Source organism: Acomys minous, assembly GCF_964271855.1.
Source record: "Acomys minous genome assembly, chromosome: 10".
Taxonomy (NCBI): Eukaryota; Metazoa; Chordata; class Mammalia; order Rodentia; family Muridae; genus Acomys; species Acomys minous.
This window is the reverse complement of record NC_140491.1, coordinates 65,360,289-65,386,249: the sequence shown is the minus strand read 5'-3', so window position 1 is coordinate 65,386,249 and position 25,961 is coordinate 65,360,289. Positions and strand designations below refer to the sequence as shown.

The following is a 25,961-nucleotide window of genomic DNA, read 5'->3' as shown; positions in this document are numbered from 1 at the left end:
GCCTGGCTGCCCACAGAGCCTTTGACAAGGTCAGATTTGGAAAGGGCAGACACTAATCTTATTAAATTAGCTGATGACATGAGGTTCAGCGAGAGAAGGAATGTGTTGCCTGACAAGACTTGAAGGTATCTCAAAAGGCTATTATGATGGATCAATCCAGGAAAAAAAAATGTGAAAGAGATCATGCCAAGGTCTGTCACTGGGACACACTGAACTACCAGAGAATAAAGGCTATGTGGTGAGAAGTATGCAGAAGGCTTAGTTGAAAATGATATTGTGAGTCACCAATACAGCTACAGTGTTCCCAACGTGCATACGCTCTCCAGAACGCTGATGCAACTTCAGGCTTTAGTAATAGACCACGGTATTTAGCAAAAGAAAAGCGATAGCATAAAGCACTTGCTAGCAGCGTACACAAATGTGAGCAAATGTTCTTTGAGGTTAATGACATCTTAGACCATAACTCCCACTTAGATTGTAGTAGGCGAGTTCTTCCTACCAGATTGGAGCAACGGGAGATTCACTGAGATGTCCACTGTACTTTGACATGGAACCAAGCCTTTTACTTGGAGGGTGGTGTCTCTACCTAGTGCATACTAGAATAACCCACTCTGTGGTTTATGATTTGTCTCTGTTTTTTTATTCACTTAGTGTATATTCTGATTTGTCACGACATTTGGAATGCTATATCCCTAACTATGGATACACTAACTGGAAATTTGATTTTACTACTATATAAGTTGCATTAAAAAAAATCTAAGATTTTTTCTTTTCTTTTAATAAAGCAATTACTTGTTATTAATAAATTATTTCTGGAATGTGATTGTTGTGTCTCTATTGGAGAAATCTTATTAGTGAATTTCTGAGAATTAGAAATGTGAGACCATGTCTTCCCCAGCTGCAACAAGATTGCAAGGCTGCAGCCTCTTTAGAACAACACTCAGCATGATTCCAAGATGGCGGTGCCCAGTATGTACCATGTTTAGAGAGCAGAGGCTGGGAAAATAACTGAAGAGAACAACCCAGGAGCACCAGGCTCCCCACTCATCACAGCCTGACAGGACCCAGTTTGGAAATCACAAATTTTGACCACCCTGCATTCTTCTGAATACTGGAGCGAGTGCATGCCCCCTGGGGAACAGAGAGTTGGAGCAGCGAATAGGTAATAATACAAAACACAAACTTGGCAACTTTTCAGACTGGACAGTTAGGGAGCATCAGAAACAGCCTCACCCTCATCATGGCTGGAGGTCCCGTGGGGACAGGAATCTTAAGCTTCCAGAACCGTGAACTCTTCCGAGTACTGGAGTGAGTATAGTCCTCCTGGGGACTGGATGAGCACAGCGGAAACAGTACAGTGTTCTGGTCTCCCTCTGCCGCTTATACCTCTGAAGAGACCAAGTAGTCAGAGGAACCCTGCAGAATCCAGGATCCTAGGAGACAGAGCTGAGAGGAACCTAGCTCCAGGAGGACAGTGTCTGCCAAGCCAGTAAACAAAACAGCTGCCTTCCTAAGGGACTTGCCCCCCCCCCCACCTGCCAGCTTAGAAAACCTGAGCCCCCACAGTAGATGCCTAAAGGAATCAACAAAACACAATCAACAAAACCCAGGACAGCATGGCTCCTCCAGAATTCCCAGACAACACCCACTGTACACTCTAATGCAGCTGAATCACAGGAAATGACCTTAAAGCTATGCTTATCCACTTATTTGAAAATTATAAAGAGGGAATGTATAGATCCTTCCAAGAATTACAGGTAAATACAAACAAATGGATAGAAACCATCAAGGAGAAACAGGAAACCACAACCAAACAGGCGAAATTAATGAGTGAAGCTGTTCAAGACGCGAAAACAGAATTAGAATCAATTGAGAAAACTCTGGAAAAGGAAAACGCAGAGAAGAGATCAGGAATCGAACAGGTAAGTGTCACCAACAGAATTCAACAAATGAAGGACAGAATCTCAGGGGCTGGAGATATAATAGAAGAAACTGACACATCTCTCAAAGAAAATATTAAAACAGAAACATTTGGACAAGATAGTCCATGACAATACCAAATTTAAACAATACCGAAGCGCCAACCCAGCTCTCCGGAAGATATTAGAAGGAAAAACCCCAACAAATTGAGGTCAACTGCATTCAAGAAAACACAGTATATAGATTATGTGATTGATAAGGTTGATAATGTTAGATAGATTTTGCCCTTAACAGAAACAGTATTCTAATTGGCTCTATCCCACTGAATAAAATCTACTTGCTATACATGCAGACTCCAAAGTATAGGACCCAGGCAGCCTCGGTGCCACTTTAATATCATGTTAAGACACGGTGACTGTGTTCTAGCAGTCAAATTCTAGATAGTTGTTATGTCTGGGAGAAGAGCTTCAAGTTGTGTATATTTGATCTATATCAGCATGAAATTTTCCTCTATTTCATGGTTTTTGACTGCCCATTTCCATTTTATAACTTCTTTCAAGTACATCTATTTGGAAAAAAAAAATCTTTCCTTCTATATATGACCATACCCATTGAATTTAGTTGAGCCTTCATTAAGTGAAATGCATTTTGGACACTGACATGAAAAGCTCACCTTGAACTTGCATTGCCGTTGATTCACTGACTGTTTATTTGGCCTCCATTGGGTTTGGTGGGTACTGGCCAGTTTCCATCCCAAGTGTGCTAAAACACGCTTCCATTGGTTTAATATTCCATTGAGTTCTTCTGAGGAGTTCACCACCCAGGACCTACTCAGGCATCCTCCTCCTTTAGTAGAATGTGTCTGAGGTACCTCAAGCTATTTTACTTTGTATTAAACAAAGATTTGTTTAGGTGTGTCCTCAGAGGCCAGAAGAGATCCCCTGGAACTACAATTAATCAACAAGGGTGCTTAGAACCAAACTTGAGACCTCTGGAAGGGCAGCAAGTGCTTTGGACTGCAGAGTCACCTCTCTTCATACTTATGTAATTATGTCTTAAGTCATCTGTGTAAAATGGCCGATTTTAAAAAATTTTAATCCGCTATGGTGCTTTTATGAAGTTCAAAGCCATATCATTGGATGGTGTCACAATGTCAAATGGCTACAAACATTTCAAAACACAGACGTATTTATCTTGTTTGCAGTTTGGAAAGAAAAGACAGGTTATCTGGTGACTGTGGATCCACACCTAAGGAGCACTAATTCTGATATGAAGCCAAAGTCCCTTTCAGTGCCTAGACTGCCTTTCTATAAGTTGCCTTTCTTGTAGCCACTTACACACTTGGTTGTACTCTATGCATTAATAGCTTGAGGGTATTTTACTTGGAGCCAATGACTTGTACTCACAGCACATGAGAAAGTGCTAGAACTTCATCAAATATTCTGTGTCTTAATCATCATCTCAGATTCTCATGAAACAACATGCAATAAAAATATACTCAGGTCTAAAAAAAACAAACAACAAAAACAAATAAACAACAACAAAAACAATGTACTCAGCATGGATTAAAATCTTGCAAAGCAATTTCTTTTGTGATATAACATGGTCACATCCCTGGAAATAGTGAAGGAAGATTCTTATTTGTATAGGTATACATTTTGGATAAGACCTACCCATTTTTATCATTTTAAATATCTCTTATCCACTTTGTCAAAGAATAAATAGAGGTAGACATATGTATAATATCCTCTCAATGAATGAATATTTCTCAAGAAAGTGTTTACCATACTTAAAAAAAAGTTAATGACTATCCTAAAGTAGGAATCTTCTAGAATGCACAGAAAGGCTCATTGTCACTGCTTTTCATTATGCCAGCCCAGATCACATCTATTAACTTCATCTTCCAAATGTTATAGCTGGAAAAGAAACCTAGAAACAACTTTAAATACAGAATCTCAGTAAAAACTGTTTTTACAAAAAAAAACACAGCAGCAACAACAACAACAAAACAAAAACAGCAGAAACCTGTTTTACCTAATTCTTGGCGTGATTAGAACCTGTGCTGCGATTTTACTATTACATCACACAAACAGCTGCTGGAGTTCTGGATACTGACCCTCAGAATTTAGTCCGCTGTCTGGAGACATTTAACTCTGGCATCTTTGCCTTTAAAGGGTCCCCAGAGGTTTATTATTTAAAACTCTTACCTACTCCAGTTTATCCTTTTAATTGTTTGTCAAATGTTCTGTCTTGAGACTCATACTGAGCCTATGATTTTTCAACAGCAAGTGGGAGACATTCATTAGTTTACTTGCAGAGGTGATTTATGGCTGTGAGATTTTTCTTTATTAATGAATTCTGAAGCATTAACTATTTTATTTATTTGTTTGCTTGCTTATTATTCACTTTATATCCTGGTCATGGCCCCATCCTTCCTCTCCTACCAGCCCCACCCTCCCTCTCTCCCCTGGCCCCCTTTCCTCTCCCCTCCTTTATTCCTCAGAAAAGGGTAGCCCCCTTCCCATCCACCCCAGATCATCAAAGCACATCAGGACTGTGTGTGTCCTCTGCCCCTGTAGGCTGGCAAGCCAGTTCCGCCAGGGGGAAGTGATTTAAAAAGCTGGCATTAGAATTCATATCAAAGACAGTTTTCGTTCCCCTTACTAGGGGGCCCACATGAATCCTGAGCTTGCCATCAGCTACCTTTTGTAGGGGGCTTAGGGTCAGTGCGTGCACAGTCCTTCATTGGTACTTAACTCTCAGCTAGCCCCTATGGACCCCGCCTAGTTTAGTCTGTTGGTGGAGATCTTGTCTCCTCCAGGCCTTCCCCCCACTACTCCCCTCCACTTTTCCCTAAGACTCCCTATGCGTTACCCAGTGTTAGGTTTTGAGTCTCAGCATCTGTTTTGAACCCCTGCCGGGTGGAGCCTCTCCGACGACAACTCTGCTAGGTGAGACATTAAATATTAAGCCTATCATATCTACAGGAAATGTTGATACTTGTTTATCCATCTACCTACCTATGTATCTATTATCTATCTATCTATTTATCAATTATCTAGCTAACTACTGTCTATTTATCTATCTATTTACTTTACGTCTTACTCATAGCCCATAACTCCTCACCTCCCGTTCCCACCCTCCTTCTCTCCCTCCTATCCCCCTCCCCCAGAAAAGGGGAGCCTTACTTCCCATCCAACCCATCTGATCAAGTCTTATCAGGACAGAGAGTACCCTCTTCACCTGTGGCCTGGCAAGGTAGACCCCACCAGGGGGAAGTAATTGAAAAGCTGGCAAAAAAAAATGTCCTGTGAGAGAGAGAGAGAGAGAGAGAGAGAGAGAGAGAGAGAGAGAGAGAGAGAGAGAGACCCTGCTCCCTTTACTAGAGGACCCACATGAAGCCTGTAGATGCCCATCAGCTACATCACTGAAGGGGGCCTAGGTCCAGCAAGGTCCTTGGTTGGTGCTGCAGTCTCAGCAGGTTCCTCTGGGACCTGATTAGTTAGCTCTGTCTTTTCTCCTCCACTCTCACTTTTCCACAAGGCTCCCTTCCCATCGTCACTCAATATTTTGTCTGTGAGTCTCAGCATCTGTTTCTAGGCGCTGCTGGATGGAGTCTCCGAGAGAACAATTCTGCTTGACTCCTGTCTTCGAAAGTAGCAGAGTATTGTTAATAGTGTCAGGGGTTGGCTGTCTCCCATGGGGTGGGTCTTGGGTTGGGCCAGCCATTGGTTCGGACGTTCCCTCAGTCTTTTTCTCTTCTATCTTTATCCTTGTGCATCTTGCAGGCAAGGTGAATTTTGAGTTGAAGCTTTGTGTGTGAGTTGGTGTTCCCCTCCGTCTCTCAGGAGATGTGTCCAGTTAGAGGGCGTCTTCTTCAGGCTCTATGGTCCCTGCTACTAGGAATCTCTGATAGAGTCCCTCTCATATCTCCCTGGGAGCCTAGGTCTGTAGCTTGTCACAGAGATGCGCTCACCCACAGTATCTCTTTTCTCCGCAGGCCCTTTGTCCTCCTAATGCTGCTCTCTCCAGGTCTGATCTCCATGTCATATCTCTCTATGTATCTTCTATTTTATTACCTTTCTTCAACCACTACTTCTATCTATTCTATGTCCCTTTCTGAGTGAGATTTAAGCATCCTCCATTGGATCCTCCTTATTATTTATCTCCTTTGGGTCTGTGCGTTGTACTATGTTTATCCTGTACAATACGGCTAAAATCCACTTATAAGTGCATATATATCATCTGTCTCTTTATGGGTCTGGGTTTTACCTCACTCAGGATGATCTTTTCTAGTTTCAACCTTCTGCCTGCAAATTTCATAATTTCATTGTTTTTATTAGCTGAGTAGTATTCCATTGTGTAAATGTACCACAGTTTCTTTATCCATTCTTTGGATGAGGGGCATCTAGGCTGTTTCCAGATCCTGGCTGATTTAAGATTCCGTCATGTTTCTTTTGTAAGTGTGGATGCCCTTGCATTTGGGGCATAGATGGTCACCATTGACACATCATCCTGGTGTGTTGAGGATGAGTATGAAGTGCCCTTCCCATCTCTTTTAATTAGTTTTGGTTGAAAGTCTATTTCATTAGATACTAGAATGGCTACTCCAGCTTGCTTCTTGGGTCAGCTTGCTTGGAAAGCCTTTTTACAGGCCTTTACTCTGAGGTAACGTCCATCTTTGTTGCTGAGGTGTGTTTCTTGGATGCAGCAGAATGATAGGTCCTGCTTTTTCATCCATTCTGTCAGCCTGTGCCTTTTTATTGGGGAGTGACCATTGCTGCTGAGTGATGTTAATGACCAGTGCTTGCTAATTCCTGATATTTAGATGTTGGTGGTGGTGGGGGAGAGAGAGAGAGAGAGAGAGAGAGAGAGAGAGAGAGAGAGAGAGAGAGAGAGAGAGAGAATGGACTTTCTTTCTTTTGTTTTTGCAGATGTGTGGTTATTTATTTCCTGTGTTTCCTGGGTATAGTTAGCTCTCTTGGTTTCAAGTTTTCCTTTTAGTATCCTCTGTAAGGATGGATTTGTGGCCAGGTACTGTTTAAACTTGGTTTTATCATGAAATAATCTTGTTTTCTTCATCTATGGTGAAATTTTTACAATGTATAGCAGTCTGGGCTGACATTTTTAATCTTTAAGTGTCTGCATGGCATCTGCCCAGGCCCTTCTGGCTTTCACAATCTCTATTAGAAGTCAGGTTAATTCTGATAGGTTTATCTTCATATATGACTTGGACTTTTTCCCTTGTAGTTTTTAATATTCTTTAAAAATATATTTATTAATTTATTCATATTACATCTCAATTGTTATCCCATCCCTTCTATCCTCCCATTCCTCCCTCCCTCCCATTTTCCCCTACTCCCCTCCCCTATGACTGTAACTGAGGGGAATCTCCTCCTCCTGTATATGCTCATAGGGTATCAAGTCTCTTCTTGGTAGCCTGTTATCCTTCCTCTGAGTGCCACCAGGCTTCCCCATCAAGGGCATGTGGTCAAAAACAGGGCACCAGAGTACGTGTGAAAGTCATACCCCACTCTCCACTCAACTGTGGAGAATGTCCTGCCCATTGGCTAGATCTGGGTAGGGGTTCGAAGTTTACGGCCTGTATTGTCCTTGGCTGGTGCCATAGTTTGAGCGGGACCCCTGGACCCAGATCTGCCTATCATAATGTTCTTCCTGTAGGTTTCTAGGACCCTCTGGGTCCTTCTATTTCCCCATTCTCCCATGCTTCTCTCACCTAGAGTCCTAATAGGATGTCCTCCCCTCTGTCCCACTTTCCTGGTGAGTGAAGACTTTCATGGGACATGCCCCTTGGGCTAGTGTCCAGATATAAGTGAGTATACACCATTTGACTCTTTCTGCTTCTGGGTTAACTCACTCATTATGATCATTTCTAGACAATCCATTTGTCCACAAAATTCGGGAATTCCTTGTTTTTAACAGCTGAGTAATATTCCATAGTGTAAATGTACCACAGTTTCTTTATCCATTCTTCTACTGAGGGACACTTAGACTGTTACCATGTTCTGGCTTTTATGAATAAGGCTGCTATGAACATGGTTGAGCAAATTTTCTTGTTGTGTGTTGGAGCATCTTCTGGGTATATTCCAAGGAGTGGAATAGCTGGGTCTTGAGGATGCCTTATTCCCAGTTTTCTGAGATAGTGCCAGATAGATTTCCAAAGTGGCTGTACTAGTTTACATTCCCACCAGCAATGAAGGAGTGTTCCTCTCTCTCCACATCTTCGCCAGCATGTGGTGTCACTTGAATTTTTGATCTTAGCCATTTTGATGGGTGTAAGATGGAATCTCAGGGTTGTTTTGATTTGCATTTCGCTGATGACTAAGGAGGTTGAGCATTTCTTTAAGTGTTTCTCAGCCATTAGATATTCCTCTGTTGAGAATTCTCTGTTTAGTTCTGAACCCTCTTTCTCAATTGAGTTATTTGGTTTGGTGATGTTTAATTTCTTGAGTTCTTTATATATTTTGAATATTAGACCTTTGTCAGATGTAGGGTTGGTGAAGATCTTTTCCCAGTCTGTAGGCTGTCGCTTTGTTCTCTTGACAGTGTCTCCTGCCTTACAGAAGCTTCTCAGCCTCATGAGTTCCCATTTGTTAATTATTGACTTTAAATCCTGGGCTGTTGGTGTTCTGTTCAGGAAGTTGTCTCCTGTGCCAATGTATTCCAGGCTCTTTCCCACTTTTTCTTCTAACCGATTTAGTGTCTCTGCTTTTATGTTGAGGTCTTTGATCCACTTGGACTTGAGTTTTGTGCATGGTGGTAAATATGGGTCCAATTGCATTTTTCTACATGTAGACATCCAGTTAGACCAGCACCATTTGTTGAAGATGCTATCCTTTTTCCATTGAATAGATTTGGCTTTATCAAAAATCAAGTAACTATATGTGTGTGGATTCATATCTGGGTCTTTGATTCGATTCCACATTGATCAACCAGCCTATTGCTGTGTCAGTACCATGCTGTTTTAATTACTGTTGCTTTATAGTACAGCTTGAGATCAGGTATGGAGATTCTTCTGGAGGATCTTTTATTGTACAAGATTGTTTTAGCTATTCTGGGTTTTTTGGTTTTCCATATGAAGTTCAGAATTGAACTTTCAATGTCTTTAAAAAATTGTGTAGGTGTTTTGATAGGGATTGCATTGAATCTGTAAATTGCTTTTGGTAAGATGGCCCTAAACCTCACAAAGATCCAACAAAGAAAGAGAATTTCAGACCAATTTCTCTTATGAACATTGATGCAAAAATACTCAATAAGATACTTGCAAAACAAATACACAAACACATCAAAGATATCATTCACCATGACCAGGTAGGCTTCATTCCAGGCATGAAGGGATGGTTTAATATATGGAAATCCATCAATGTAATCCACCATATAAACAAACTGAAAATTAAAAACCACATGATCATCTCCTTAGATGCAGAGAAAGCATTTGATAAAATCCAACACCCATTCATGTTTAAAGTTTTGGAGAGATCGGGGATACAAGGCACTTTCCTCAACATAATAAAGGCTATATACAGCAAGCCAATAGCCAACATCAAATTAAATTGTGAGATACTCAAGGAAATTCCTCTAAAATTGGGAACAAGACAAGGCTGCCCACTCTCTCCATATCTCTTCAATATAGCACTGGAAGTTCTAGCCAGAGCAATAAGACAACAAAAGGAGATCAAGGGGATCCAAATGGGAAAGGAGGAAGTCAAATTATCCCTATTTGCAGATGATATGATAGTGTACATAAGTGACCTCCAAAATTCCACCAAAGAACTACTACAGTTAATATTCTTTTTTAAAGATTTATTTATTTATCTTATGTATATATGAGTGCTCTATCTGTGTGTACACCTGCACACCAGAAGAGGACATCAGATCACATCAAAGATGGTTATGAGGCACCATGTGGTTGCTGGGAATTGAGCTCAGGACCCCTGGAAGAGCAGACAATGCTCTCAACCCTTGAGCCATCTCTCCAGTCCCATTTTTAATATTCTTTATTTGTTCCATATATTTAGTGTTTTGATTATTATGTGTTGAGAGGATTTCGTTTTCTGTTTCAATCTATTTGAAGTTATATAAGCTTCTCATATGTTTATAGGCATCTTTTACTTTAGCTTGGGGAAGTTTTCTTCTATGATTTTGCTGAAAATATTTTCTGGCTCTTCAAGCTGGGAGTCTCTGCCTTCTATTCCTAATATTCTTAGGTTCTTATTTTTTTTCCCATAGTGTCCCAGAATTTTTGGATGTTTTGTGTCATGGATTTTTTTAGTTTTACATTTTTTGACCGATATATCGATTTCTTCAACAGTATCTTCTACTCTTGAGATTCTTCCATATGTTGTATTCAGTTGGTGAGGCTTCTGTCTTTAGTGCTTGTTCTCTTCCCTAGGTTTTCCCTCTCCAGGATTGCCTTAGATTTTGCTTTCTTTATTGCTTCTAATCTCATTTTTAGGTCTTGAACAGTTTCATTATTTATTTCCCTCATTTGATTGTAGTTTCCTATCATTTAAAGGATTTATTTAATTCCTTCATTGGTTCAACTGTATTTTCTTGTATTTCTTTGAGGAATTTATTTTCCTCCTTTAAGGCCTCTATTATTTTCATAACCTCAGCTTTAAGATCACGACCTTGCACTTCAGGTGCGTTTATATCTCCAGGACTTCCTGTGGTAGGACAGAAGGTTCAAGTGATGACACGTGGCCCAAGGTTTTTTGATTGTGTGGTTAAGCAGACCTCTAACCATCTGGCTGTCTCTGGTGATAGCAGACCTGGTGGTCTCTGATACCCAGGCAGTCCAGGAGGGAACATAGAGGCCTCTAAGATGAATTTGCTCACACCCCCACGGAGCTCTTTGCGTTGGCAGATGTCCATCAGTATCTTCTCGCCTCTACTGGCCTTGTCCCAGGTGAGACAGGCAGGTATGGAATCAGCAGGAGAGGGCTCTAAGCTGAATGCCGCTAGGGGCCTCGACTTGCCTCCTCAAGATGGCAGACAATGCGTGCTGGATCCAGCCTGTGACTTACTTCTCTGCTGGTTGTGTCCCGGGCGGGACAGGGAGATCAGGGAGATGAAGAGCAGGGTTTGCCTTTAGGAAGTCATCCAGGCAGCAAAGAGGCCCTGACTTTACGGAATCGGATTCAGCAGCGCAGTTTTAGTGGCCAAGCAGACGCTGTGTTTGGAGCATTCAGATTCCACTGGGCTCCCCCATCTTGGACCCAAGCCTTGTATGCTTATATTGTACAGCTGGTCTCAGCGCGGGGGTGCGGGGACCAGAAGAACTGGATTGGTGTTAGGATGCTGACCCCACATATCTAGTGGCGGACCTTGAGGGAAGCAGGAGATATCTGAGGAGGTCTGGTTGCTGAAGAGGAGTTGCTGGAACTGAGAACTTACGCTCCTAAAGACAGAGTGTCCCATGCACTGTAGGTCCAGGGATCTCCATGATATGGAGACTCTGCTTGACTCCTGGAGCTGCCTTTAGAGAGGCTGGAAGAATCTGAGGTTTGGCTAACGGGGTGAAGCTGTCCCGGGACTGGGGACCTGTGCAGACAGATTGCACCATGTGTGATCTTATGACTCCTGAACACTGGAGACAGCTGTGGGGGCCTGGAACTGTGCATCCCCAGCTCCCGGGATGTCCCCCTCCTGTCCGGGAAACACCAATGTCGGTGTTTCAGGGTCAGCTGTTAGGTTATTACAGTCTTCTACCACTCAGATACAGCACACTCTGGCTGGTGTCTCTTGAAAGTCTTCCAAAATGTTGTGTTTTCTTTTTATGCTTCAGATTCAAAGCATTAGATTTACTCTATTAAATAAATGATTAACAACTGCACCCTAATATCCTGAGCATATAGAAGAAAAATGGCTTCAAGCCCTTGGATTAAATACATGTTATTTAAAACATGAATGAACAAGGCCAGCACATACAAATAAGAACTAAAGCCGGGCGTGGTGGCGTACACTGTTAATCCCAGCACTCGGGAGGCAGAGGCAGGCGATCACTGTGAGTTCGAGGCCAGCCTGGTCTACAAAGCGAGTCCAGGACAGCTAAGGCTACACAGAGAAACCTTGTCTTGAAAAACAAGCAAGCAAACAAACAAACAAACAAACAAAAAAAGAGCCGAAGAACAAACTTTTCTTAAATAATTTCCAAACTATTTTTTTAACTGGTATTTCTTGTTTTCATGCCATTCAGCTTCCTTCTTCACCCATTTACTTTCTCTTTTTCTATGCTCAGAACAAAGGTTGTGTGTCCCCTCACTCTTCTCTCCTGCCAAACTAAACCTTTTCATTGCTTAGGCCATTGTTAAGGATCTTTCACTTTTTGATAGTTCGTAATATTTGATAATTTGGTTCTCATATGTAGATAAAGGCACTTTATTTAATGAAATGAATATTCTGTCTAGGAATTATGCCCCTCTTGGCTGCGTTGTAACAAATAGTAGCTTGCATTATTCTTTTTGCATTTTAATTTTAGTCTGGTTGTTGGGATAGGTGGATAGTGAGAGCTGGGAGAAACTCAGAATACTGGAAAACTTCTCTAGTTGCCCCTGATAGAGTTTGAACCATGAGGCTATGGGCCAGTGTTGTGATTTTATGTAAGCAAAAGCCTACATATGAAATATATGTAAACATAAGAAAAATATTTCTAGAAAATACTAAAGTGGCCTGTGTTGCACAGATTTCTCCCATTATTCCTCTATACTTTGCCTTAAACCAGAGTAATAGTCCTGTGCTTTTTCTTTTCTTCCCAAAATGGGTGGCTAGCAGGGCCTGCCCCCTACAGAAACTAGTTCTGTGCCTTTATGTGCCACTCGTGTGACAGAGTTAAACGGCGTGCAACGGGTTTCCTAATCCAGAGTCTGCGCTCCACAAAACTGCTTGCTCACCTATGCTATATAAATGGTCCTCTCCAAATCCAGAGACACAAGTTAACAGAGTACGCAGTAACCATGTGTGAACCGCCCTCTTGTACATCTTTTTCTATAGTGTCTTGTCCCCAGGAAATGCTCACAACCCTAGTTACTGTCTCAGGGTTGCTTGTGGGGTTTTGTTTTGTTTTGTTTTGTTTTGTTTTGTTTTGTTTTTGTCGTTCACTTGTTTTTGCTTAACAGCTCCGTACGCCTCTTCTAGTAACCGCCACAGTAGTTCGAACTTGAGACTCCACGGGGTAAGAACAGATGTGGATTTCCCCTGCAGCCAGAAGATATCAGCACCACTATGCTCCTTTGACCATTGAAATTAACCAGCGGATAATTGCAGTTTCAAATTAGTATTTTAATGAGCCAGTCTTAGCAAGTGTAAAGTAATGTAAATCTCCCAGGCATTCACGAGGCAAAAAGGAAGGAGAACATTAAATAAGAAGTCCAACAGATGGGCTTGGCAGGTGTTTGTTCCAATTTTTATAAGCCACACAAAGGAACAAGAAACCCACATACAAACCAGAACAGAAATGCCTGAATAGTCTTAATCAGAAATAGTTGTAAACACTCAATACAATAACATAAATTAAATTTGTACAAAATGTTTTGGCCTAATATTTGTAGTGTGATATTATATTTATACATACTGATACCCAGCAGTATCTACTACCAAGATCATAAACTGTAGGGTCAAAGTAGAAATTTTAGAAACTGGGCATTAGTGAGAAGAATGTTGCATAATTATTGTTCATTTCTAAAATGCTTATAAAACTAAATATTTATTTCACTTCAGTCTGTGTTATGGCACAGCCTATACTATAAAATGAGGAGGCATGAATAATGTTAAACATGATTTGAATGCAGTATTAAAATGTCAGGTATAAAGGAAGCTCTTGTTTTCCCAAATTCTGACAGTTAGGCAAAATTCAGCATTCTTTAGGAAATTTAAAGCCAGTTCCCATCCACCAAAATGGGATTCTATCACAGGCAGAAGGGACAAATGGCTTCCTGTGATTCCTATTAACACATCAAAGCACACACTGGCCTTCAGGCTCCCTCAGTATCATTGATACACGTTTCAGAGTCCATGCTACCATGCTGCCACGCTAGGTCTTCTCAGATCTGCTAAGACTATTTCACCTCCCCCCACATCACATCAGCTCACATACTTAACTCCCTCCAGGTGAGGAGCTTCCCTCCCACTAGCTTCTCATCCTAACCCTGTCAATTCAGTGATGCTTTCTCTTGGTCTTCTAGCTTGTCTTCCTTTCTTGCTCTGTTTCTCTCCTCCCTGCCCCTCAGTGCCCTTTCTTCCAACAGTGAGGATCTCCCTGAACTCACATCACAGCCTGAGCTCTCACTCCATCTCCTCTCTCCCTCCCTTTCTTTGTTCTTTCTCTGCTATGCTCCTGCTCTGCCCCCAGCCAGATCTAGTCTGCTGCCCGTGTTCAGTCTACTGCTTTCTCTCTCTTCTCTGTACGTTTGTAGAAGCCTCTAGGTCTTTAATCCCAGCACTAGGGATGCAGAGGTAGGTGGGTCTCTGTGAATACAAGGCCAGCCTAGTCTACAAAGTGAGTCTAGGACAGCCAAGAGAAACCCTGTCTTGAAAAACTGAAACAAAAACAAAAAAACAAAAATACACTTGCCCTTAATCATACCATGATGTCAGCTTATAGACATATATGTCTGTACACATTACTAAAGGGAACTTAGATATGCTTACTCACCAAGGTCATTTACATAGTAAACTTTGATTGGCTGCTAAAATTCTCTGTGAAGTTTTCTCATGTGCAATATAATATTATTACCATGTACTTTACAATTCTAACTGAGAAAGGGAGGAGGAATTCAGCAATGCCTTCACACAGTACAGGCTAGCAAGAGAACGTTCTGGAAGTAGAATGGAAGAGGTATATAGAGTACGCAGTGGGGAAGATCTGCTACACATAAGCAGGAGGCTCCAATTTCTACTTGGAATATGTGGGCCTCCTATTGAAACAATTAATGAGCGGTTTGAATTCCATGAAAATAGACATGAACATGTTTCCACAGCATCAAGTAGAAAAGTTGTTCACTGAGTCTAATCCTTGAAAAAAAAAAAACCCTCTGTGTGGCTGTCTGCCTGCCTAGAAGGTACTGTCCTTGCTCTCACTTCCTGCAGACTGACTTTGTTGACCCTCTTGGTCTTTGCTGATGCCCCTAAAACAACTCAGCTTTCTAGGTCCCGTGTGTTATGATGACTCAGATAAGCTGCTAGGTAATGCAGAAAACAAACGTCCTACTTTTCTGCGCTATTAAGGAAGATTTTCCTTAATGAATGAATTAACCAGGCTGTGTTGGTTCATTACTTTCACAGATCCATCTGGTATCCCAGGTTACCAGATGATGAGGTGGTTGGGGCTTCTTTGTTCTTTTTCTCCCAGGGTTTTAAGAATCTCGCTTTCATGTAATCACATCAGTCCACAAAAGTGTAAGACCTGTGTTTTAAGATTATTTTAATTTGGGGGAATTCCATACATGAGTACTGACTTTACCATCTCCACCTTTCCTTTCCTTCTTCCAAATCCTCCCACGTCCCCCTTACTCACCATCAAATTCATGGTCTCTTTTTAAGTTTTTTTTTGTTGTTGTTGTTATAAGCACATTCACACTCACACATACACATTTGTACGTATATACAAATACAGCCTGCTGAATCCATTTGGTGTTGCTCAGGGGATTATGTGTTTAGGACTGAGCCTCTGAGATTAGATAAGCTATCAGAAGGCTTGTCCTTGGAGGAGACTGGCTCCCCCTCTCTCATCGATCATTAATTTTCTGTAGCTCTGTATCTGGATATGTTGCACTGTAAAGTTTCCCTCACCCACAGTAGCATGTCAGCTCATGTAGTCACTATGCAGGTCTTGCTTAGGAAACAATATTGCTGAGATGTTGAGGGCACAGCTTCCTTGCCATATATAGAAGATACTGGCTCTTATTATTTGTCTACCCTCTCTTTCATGATGTTCCCTGACCCGCAGGTGTAGGGATTGTGTTATAGGTTTATCAGTTGGGGTTGGACACCCCATGATCAGGTTTTTTTTTTTATCTTATTTTAACTGGTCATGGAGTTCAGTAATTGCCTCTGTATGCTGAAAAAAAAAAGCTTCTTTGAGGAGGAATAAGAGCTACGCTAATTTGTGAATATGAGGATAAGTATTAAGAATGCAATTATAGGGGCTGGAGAGATGGCTCAGTGGTTAAGAGCGCTGCCTGCTCTTCCAGAGGTCCTGAGTTCAATCCCAGCAACCACATGGTGGCTCACAACCATCTATAATGTGATCTGATGCCCTCTTCTGCAGATAAAGCACTCATATGCAATAAATAAAATAAATAAATCTTAAAAAAAGAATGCAATTATAAATCATACTGATTTAGAAAAATGGCAGTAGTAGATTCTCATAATGTCCACGCCCTCATTAGCTGTTGGCTAGGTTACATTAGTAGTTGGCTAGGTTTATAGAACCAGGTAGGACTTCTCTCCTTTTGAGAGGTACTTAAGTACAATTAGACAGATGTCGATCACCTCTAGGATGTAGCTGCTACTACTGAGTATCTGAAGATGCCTTGCCGTGCTGAGCATTGCTGTTTGAGGGGTTTATATATGGATATGAGTATTGATTGCTTTTCTTCTTTGGTAGCTTGTACAGCACTTTCAAATGCTATGAACGATAATCCTCAAGGAGGAGGCCTCTAGGTCAGTTCTAGATTGATTCTTTCACATCTTGTGTTTGAAAAAAAAATGCATCATCTTCAGCAACAGGGTCTTTCTTTCAAGTTCTGGGGGACAACCAAAGGCAGCAGTGGTTGCTTATACTGTTTGTGGAGTTTCTTGGTTTCCCACAATCATCAACTGGAAACAAGCTTCTCATGTTAGGCACTGGAGTTCTGTTAAATAGTCTATGGCTCTTGGAGAGAGTGTTATCACTCAAGTGATAAAGTGAAGTAACTTCACAGACACACACACACACACACACACACACACACACACACACACACACACACACACACGCACTACATATACATATATGTATTTATTCTTAAGTAATGTAAACTAATAAGCTTCCCCCTGGGTTTTGCAAAAATTCTTAGTGATGCTTATCCCTTTACATCCCCTCGTTCTATAACACTCTTCCTCCTCTTTCTATAATTAAATTATACACTTTCAGGCCCCATATTACTGTATTTGATAGTTTTGTACATTTTTATAGGTCTAATTTTACTCTTCTTCATGTGTACATCAGTTTTCCCAGCATGATTTCCTGAAGATGTTGCTTTTCCTCCAGTGTATGTTTTTAGCATCTTTGTTAAATATCAGATGCCTATAGATACATGCACTCATGTTTGAATCTTCTATTTTTTTGCTGTTAGGTCTATGTCTGTTTTTGTGCCGGTGGCATGGTGTTTTAAGTATTATAACTCTGTAACTTAGATTGAAATACGGAATGGTAATCTCTTCGGCACTGTAGTTTTTTGTTCAGGATGGCATTGGCTATTCTGTAGCTTTTGTGGTTCCATATGAATTTTAGTATTTTCATTTCTGTGAAGAATGTCATGAAGATTTTGGTTTGAACTGAATTAAATCTGTAAATGACCTCTGGTAAAATGGTCATTTTCATAATATTAGTTCCCATGAATGCATGAGCATGGAAGGTTTTTCTATCTTCTAGTTTCGTGCCCAATCTCCTTAGGTTATTTTGAAGCTTTTATTAACAGAAGAGTCTTAGTCAGTGTTCTATTGCTGTGCAGAGACAGCAGGACCATGGCAACTCTTAAAACAAAAAACATTTGCTTACAGTGTCAGAGTTTTAGTCCAATATGACCATAGCAAAAAAGTATGGCAGCACAAAGGTAGACATGGTGCTCAAGAGGTAGCTGAGAGTTCTACATTCGATCTTATTGGAACAGGAAGAGAGAAAGTTCTTCTGAAACCCTAAAGGCTGTCCCCAGTGGTGCACCTACTCCAACAAGACCTACTTCAACAAGACCACACCTACTCCATCAAAGCCACACCTACTCCAACAAGGCCTATACCTACTTTAAGAAGGCCATGCCCACTCCAAAAAGACCACACCTACTCCAACAAGGCCTATACCTACCTCAAGAAGGCCATGTCACCTCTAAGAAGACCACACCTACTCCAAGAAGACCACACCTACTCCAACAAGGCCTATACCTACTTCAAGAAGGCCATCCCAACACTAACAAGACCACATTTACTTCAACAAGGCCACACCTACTCCAACAAGGCCTATATCTACTTTAAGAAGGCCACACATGTTAATGTCACACTTACACTAAGCCCTCAAATAGGTGAACTGATGGAGGCATTTTTGTTTAAACCACCACATGAAGTGTTTCCATAAGATCTTTATCAGTGTGCTTGTTGTTGATAAATGAAAAGGTTGCTAATTTTCTAAACTTCCACTTTGCTAGAAATAGTGTTCATTTCTAGGAGACTTCCAGTAAATTTTTGTTATCTTATGTGTAATACCTGTCATTTGCAAACACGAATAATTTATTTTGTATTGTTACTCCTTTAATTTTCTTCCCTTGTTGCTTTAGCGAGTGCTTCAAGCACTGCATTGAAGAAAAATGAGGAGAGTGGTAATTTCTATACCATTTGTGATTTTTAATGGGATGGCTTTGAGTTTCTCTCCATTTAAGATAATATAGCTTTTAGTTTTTCATAGTATAATCTTTTACTATGTTGAGGTATATTCTCTCCAGCCCTAATCTTCCTAGTATTTTTATCATGAAGACATGCTAGATTTTTTATTTTTTTCTCCATCTATAGGTTATCATATGATTTTTGTCTGTTAGTCTACTTATATGATTTATTTACACACATTGTCTTACATATATTAAACCATATCTATCTCCAGAATAAAGCCAACTTGATTGTGGTTTGGAAGGGTTCCTTCTCTTTCTATGCCTTTTTTCTTAAAAATATCTGAAGTATTTTGTGTATATTTTATTGGAAATCTGACAGAATTCTGCTGTGAACCTACTTTTGCTAGGCTTGTTTCAGTTCAGAGGTTTTTGACTCCTGTTTCAGTCACTTTGTTTGATAAGGTCTGCATAAATTGTTGGCATCTTTGTTTAACCTCAGAGTTTGCATGAATCTAGAAATTTATCCATTTCTGTGAGGTTTTCCCAGTTAGTAAGTTATAATTTTATTTTTAATAGTCTCTTTCTTGAGTTGCATTCTTAAGTCATTTACTTGTGTTTTTTTCTGATTTTTTAAAGTGCTTACTATTTTCATCTTATAGCAGTGCTTTTAATGTGTCCCTGAGTTTTTTTTTTAATGTGGTGTGTGTGTGTGTGTGTGCGCGCGTGCACGCGCGCATACATGTGCGTATGCACACACACACAAGAAAAATTCAGTTTCTTTCTTGATTTCTTTTTTGATCTATTGAGTATTTAGTTATATGTTTTGTCTACAAACATTTGTATAATTACTAGATGCTTGTTTGCTATTGGATTTAAACTTTATTGCACCATGGCCAGATAGGATATATGAAGTTATTCACTTTTATGAATGTGTTAAAATCTGTTTTATTTGTGTGTGTGTCTTCTGATATGGCTTACTCTAAAGATGCTTTCATGGGTTGCCAAGTAAAATATATATTCTTTGATGTTTGTGTGGAATATTTTGTAGATATGTTAGGTATGTTTGATATACATTGTCATTTAGTGCTTGTTTTTGTTAGTTTATGTTTTGTTCAGATTATCAGTTTACAAAGAAACTTGGCTGTTGAAGTCATCTACTATGAGTGGGTTGCTGTAACTCCATGTCTTTCATTCTTATAGTGTAATTTTTATGAAATTGAGTGCTGACCATATTTGCTATTGTAATGTTCCCTTGGTTAATTGTTCCCTTGGTTAGTGTAAAGTAATCTTCATCTTATCTTAGTTTTTTAGTTTGAGGTCTATTTTGTCAGATATTAGGATATTGACACCTGCTTGCATCCTGGTCCCATTTCCGCATGTTATTTTTTGTCATCTTTTCACCTTAAGGTGGTTCATATTTTTCAAGGTAAAATTAATTTCTTGTAGCAGGAGACAGATGAATTCTTTTGCTTAATTCTTCAAACTAACTTGTGCTTTTGATTGGTGAAATAAGACCATTGGTATTTCAAATTATTATTGACATATGTGTTGATTGATTTCATGTTGCTTATTATTTTATTTGCTTTTAGCCCTAATTTATGTTTCAGTAATTACAACCTCATTTGTTCCTTCTATAGTTTCTTGGCTATTCTTATCCCTTTCTTCAATCCATATTTTTTCTTCCTATATTCTAAATGTGGCTGGTTTCATGGATAGGAATTCTTTTAGTCAGTTTATATTACAGAAAGATTTTTATTTTGCCTTCAACTATAACATAATTTCTGCTGAGCACAATAGTCTGTGTTGGCATCTGAGGTCTTTCTGGTCTTGAAATACATTGTTTTATGCTCTTCCATTGAGGAAGCAGCTGTCAGTCAGATGGGTTCCTCTTGGTGATGCGTCTTTTGGTGTTTGTTTGTTTTGTTTTTACTTCACAGCTTTCAGTGCCATCTCTTTGTTCTGTATATTTCATTTTAACTGTAATATGATGGGAAAACTTGCTTATCTGGTACTTATGCAGGTTATGTTCTGTGTCCTTGTATTTGTGTGTCTGTGTGCCCTTGTGTCTGTGTGTCTGTGTGTCATGGAAGTCTTCTCCCATGGTTCTATTCCAGCTCTTGCTTATGTCATTGACCTGGAAGTATTTCCTCTCCCACGCCTGTGGTTTTTCATTTTTAACTTTGTTTTCTTTTACATTTGAGATTGTAGCATAATATGATTACAACATTTTGCCCCGCCCTTTCCACCTTTCAGATCCTCCTATCTATACCTCCGTGTCTCCATGTTCCTGCCCTGTCTGAGCACCTGCTCTTGTTTCCTTCAATGAGAGACTACAATGTGGCGTTATAAGCCAGATAAACCCTTCCCTCCCTAATTTCAAATCAGACATCACTTTTTTTTTCATTACTGACTGTTACATACACATATGTATGTACAGAAATATTTCTAAACATAACCACATAAGCCTATATAATGTTACTTGTATGTATGATTTTGGGACTGACCATTTGGTCCTGGGTCATCAGTTCAAGTGTTCTGCCCTGGGGAAGATGACTTCTTCTGCTCTCAGGACTCCCTTATTTGTTCTTTGTGTAAGCTTTTCCTGTCCACACTGGTGTAATACACTCAGGCCGTCCTTGTTCAGCTCATGTTTGCGCAACTGTTTTGGTGAGATGTTTCGGGTGTAGCCTCTGACGTTCCTAGAAGACACCGTATCACAGCAGAGCCCCTGATCATCCGGCTTCTACAGTCGTTCCACCCCATCCTCTGCAGTGTTCTCAGGACTTAGTTGTAGGGTGGTTTTGCAAAGGAATTCACTGTAACTGGGTTCCACAACTCTAAATTTTGATGGCTGGGGCTTTTTGTAGTGGTTGCCATCTGTTATAAAGAGAAGTTTCATTGATGAGGGGTGGGGAACTACACTTACCTGTGGGTAATATGGACAGATATTTAGAGTGTACACCCAATTTAATGTGTCCCACAGTGTACAAAGGTGTGTGTGTGTGTGTGTGTGTGTGTGTGTGTGTGTGTGTAGGATGGTGATACCTCTGTCCAATTATTGTTGTTATAAAGATAAAATGAGAGTTGCAGTATTTACCCTTAGCAATAAAACTACCTCTAACTATTGCAATGAAACATTTTGGCTCTTACTGATGAGATTTCTGTCTTCAGATCCAAGTTTCCTATTAGTTCTTGCACTAATTTAGGAAATTGTAAAGACCAAGTGTTAAGAGTTACTTAAAGATAAAAGGAACATTTCACTCCCAGCAGAAAGGATGGCCAGTATTTAGCTTTCTTTTCCTAAGCAGTCATTTACTTTCCAAAGCAAAATAAAATATGAAGCTAAGCCATATTATGCTATGAAATATTAATATGTGCAATTAATACATTGACAGATGTTTGACTCTATCATTCTTCATTTTGTTTTTTCTTTGTTAATCTGCTGTGGTATTTTTGTATTAGAGAACCAGAAATATGAACTCTCAGGTGAGATGAAGTGCTTGATATGAATAAAGCACTATATGCATCGAATACGTCCATGTCTCTATGGATGACATCCTGGAAAACTCGATACTCAGAGGAAGTGCTTTTCAAGATGTGTTTACAAACTCATCAGGGACCAGCTTTCTGTTCTCTCCCTCTCTCTCTCTCCCTCTCTCTCTCCCTCTTTCTCTCTCTCTCTCTCTCTCTCTCTCTCTCTCTCTCTCTCTCTCTCTCTCTGTGTGTGTGTTTCTACCAAGCAAATTATCATTTCATTTTAACTTGAGGAAATTGAACAGGATTATAAAGCAATCCAATTGCACCATCTATATTCAAACAGCAAAAATGAGGCAGCAGACCACATTTCATAATGTTTCTGCTTTTTAGTTGTAAAATTATGAGAGTCATGTTCAGGTTACACAACAGTGGCCACTTTAGAGTTCTTAGCTGAAACAAGCACACTCAATAAAATAGTTTGTTGCTAGCTATATACAGTCAACTATTATAGTACTGTAAACAAACCTATCAAGCAAATGAATTATTTCCCCATTTGGTACTTAGCAATGGTTGTCACATTGAAAGAAAGTAACTAAGTGCTTCTGGAGTATCCAAAAACCCAATACATCTGCCTCCAATAATCATTTGTTCAGATCTTTGTCAATTTATCAGCTGTATCATATACTAGATACTTTTTTTTTTAAAGAAATGACCAACATTCCAAGTTTGTCAGAAATCCATTCATACATGGGAACATATATTTCATTGCTCTCTTTTTTCCTGGACTGTCAGGATTTTCTTCTTTTGTGTGTAAAGAAATACAAATAATTGGTGTGCTGTATATATTTATGAGCTATAAGACTTCTTTTCCAATTGCAGGTTATATATCCAATACATTGTGTGTTGTATGTGGTACAGTAAGTACTTTGTAATGAGCCGGAATAAACTATAAATATATTTGTTATTGCAAATACTAAAATCTAAAACCTTGAGACCAGTAAAATTATGTGGTGGGTACAAGCACACACCCTATAATCCTGTGGGCCTGAGTTTGAACCCTGGAAGTTCTAACCATTAAAAAAAAATGCACACATAACCAGATTGAGGAGCATTCTAAAACTTATCTGCCCAACATTCCTCAAAGCATTCAAGGTAACAACAGGCCAAGAAAATCAGCATCTGTCCTATGCATGACAAACTGAGTAGAGATTCACAGTCACGGTGTGAGATCCTGGAATGCACAGGGAGCGGTGTTGGACAACTAAAGACAACCCGAGACTGCAAATAATGTGTATCAGTGTTGGTACATTACTGTGACAATTTTGTAATAGAGAAACAGAAATATGACCCTCAGGTGAGCCAAAGTGCTTAACGTCAAGAAAGCACTATGTGCATCCTGTAGGTTCATGTCTGCTTATGACAGGTGCGGTTTATTGTTAGAAGTTAACAGTAAAAGCAACTGAGCACAGCACATCGGGACAAACCATACTGTGCAATTTTTGTGTTAATTAAAAATATTTCAAAGTAAAACGCTTGTTAAAATAGGTATCAGATATAGCTGAGAAGTTAAATAATGTTTTCAGAGAAATATGCATTTTAGTTTATAAATTATTTTTATAATTTGTGACAGCTCTTTACTAGTAGGAGTTTATCTGATACTATTAAATTAATAGCATTTTCTTCTTGCCTCTAAGAAAAATGAATTTAATTATCAGTGAAACTCAACTCGAGCTTGTTAAGATGAATAATTTGAGACTGTCATCTGCCCTCTACACCACCACAACAAAATAAATGGAAATGAAATGGCCTCATTATCCTGCCTGCTTTTCTCTACCTGCTTTATGAAATTGATGGAAAGTTTGGGCTTTTATTCATCTTTTTGGATTCTTCGCTAAGAGACAGAAAATTTAGTACGTTACCATGATAGCTAACTAATGTGTGTGATTTGTAAAACTGATACAGCAACCAAAACACAAATTACTTATGCTTTGATGAATGTCTTGAAAACGGAGAATGTTCAGACAGAGAAGGCTCACCATTTGTTCTTTCTTCCTCTTTATAGAACTCCACTTTGTGCTTATAGGTAAGTGTTTTTTGCATTGTTATTGTAAGATGATAGGGCAAAAAACCAGGAGTGATGCTGATATTAGTGTTAGAACTCCAGCAAGCACAGAAGTAACCAGTGGGACACAACTTTGTTTTTAAAAGACATTGATTTATTTATTCACTTTACATCCTGGTTGCAGCCCCATCCCTCTTTACCTCCCACCCCACCCTCCCTCCCTCCTTTCCCAACATTCCCCTCCCCTGTTCCTCAGAAGGGGGTAACCCCCTTCCACCACCACCCTGTGCCTCCCTGGTTCATCAAATTTTATCAGGATTGAGTGTGTCCTCTTCCCCTGTGGCCTGGAAAGGCAGTCCTGCCAGGGAGAAGTTATTCAAAAGCTGGCAAGAGAGTCCATGTCAGACAGAGTCCCCACTCCTCTTACTCAGGTAACCACATGAATCCAGGGCTGGCCCTCAGCTACATCTTTGTCCAGTCCATGTAAGTCCTCAGAAGGCTACTCTGGGTCCTGGTTTGATGGAAAATTTTGCCAACAAGTTGAGAAATATACTGTCTTCTCCTGGACTATTTTTATCACAGAAACTGTTCAGGACTGAAGGTTCCTAGCCTGATGCAGGACCTCTTGTAGATCCTTTTGATTAGTATAACAGAGAAGTAGATATGAAACCGGTTGTTTCTCAAGTTCTTATTCTGTAACGATTTTTTTTTATTTGATGAGGAATGGATCCTTAACATATATTCGTTACTGAAAATGTGAAATTTAACGTGAAGCTCCATAGCTTCAGTTCAGAACACCTATTCTAACTGGACAGAGGTTCATTCAGCTCCATTACCTTGTATGCAGTTAATTTTGGTGTGTAATGTTTTAAATTTATTTATAACGAAGTTTACAAAGTTTTTAAAAATCCATAAACACATTTTGATTGCAAAGAGAATTTACATGGGCTTCTGATCTAGATGCGACTTCACTGATAGTGAGACTACAAATATGAGGAAGTGATTGATCTCTTGGGTTAAGAAGGTGGATTTCTACTAAGCTATTAATTTATCATATGGCACATAGCGCAATGTTCCATTACTCATTAATCAGTTCTTTGGAGGCTTATGAATTCATATAATTCTTTAGAGACAGTGTTCAGTAGGCGGCATGACTTTTGCATTGGAAGAAACATCGATTATGAAGGTCCTTTGCAAAAGATTAGTCTCTAATCACTTTTTCTTTGTCTTTAAAACCAACAAACACACAAAATACAAATGAGAAAAATTGGGTTTTGGTCCATATTCTTATGGAAGGAGAATAGTATTGGTGGGCATTAAATGGTTGCTTTTCTCATCATATCATGTTGCTTTGCTCTGTGCAAGGTCATGTATATATAATGTGATCAGAGTTATGGATTGTTTATCCATCTGTATCCCCTCGTGGGTCTTCTGTGGGTAAGCATAAATTTTATTTCAATAATGCAACCATCTAGCAGATCTGTATAATTTCTTATGTGAATGTACTTTTTCAGTGATGACACCACATAGTGATGACCTGTAATGAAAGGAAGCTGCACAAGTTACAGCAGAGGAGGAGGAAGTCTGGGACAGGATACAGTTTTATCAGCATTTAAAGATGATGAGAAGTGTCTTTCTATTTTTAGTTGTACTATAAAATCATTACTGAACTCCTTGTTGAGATTTGGACTTAGCTTCAGAAATCAGCATTGTGAAAAACTACTCAGAAGAACTGTACAGTTTTTTTTTATCAGTTTGGCTAATGATAATACCCGAGCAAATTAGAGGTGACAGTCTTTGGAAACAGACAGGCGATAGATAGGTAGATATTTTATAAACCAACCGTATATGTACATATAATATAAGCATGCCCTGTATAACTTTCAGTTAGAGTTTTTAATAAA

The 25,961-nt window shown here is 39.7% G+C and overlaps 1 protein-coding gene across 2 annotated transcripts in view; it reads left to right on the top strand.

The window, feature by feature from the left end:
* The window catches only part of NXPH2 (neurexophilin 2), a 69,878-nt gene that overhangs the window by 36,505 nt on the left and 7,412 nt on the right, over positions 1–25,961 (top strand). The window contains exon 2 of one of the 2 annotated variants that reach the window (XM_084799773.1): positions 24,058–24,078. The exons of the other annotated variant lie outside the window; for it this stretch is intronic. The gene's annotated coding sequence lies outside the window, so the exon portion shown is untranslated. The remainder of the gene's footprint in view (positions 1–24,057; positions 24,079–25,961) is intronic. 2 annotated transcript variants of the gene reach the window in all.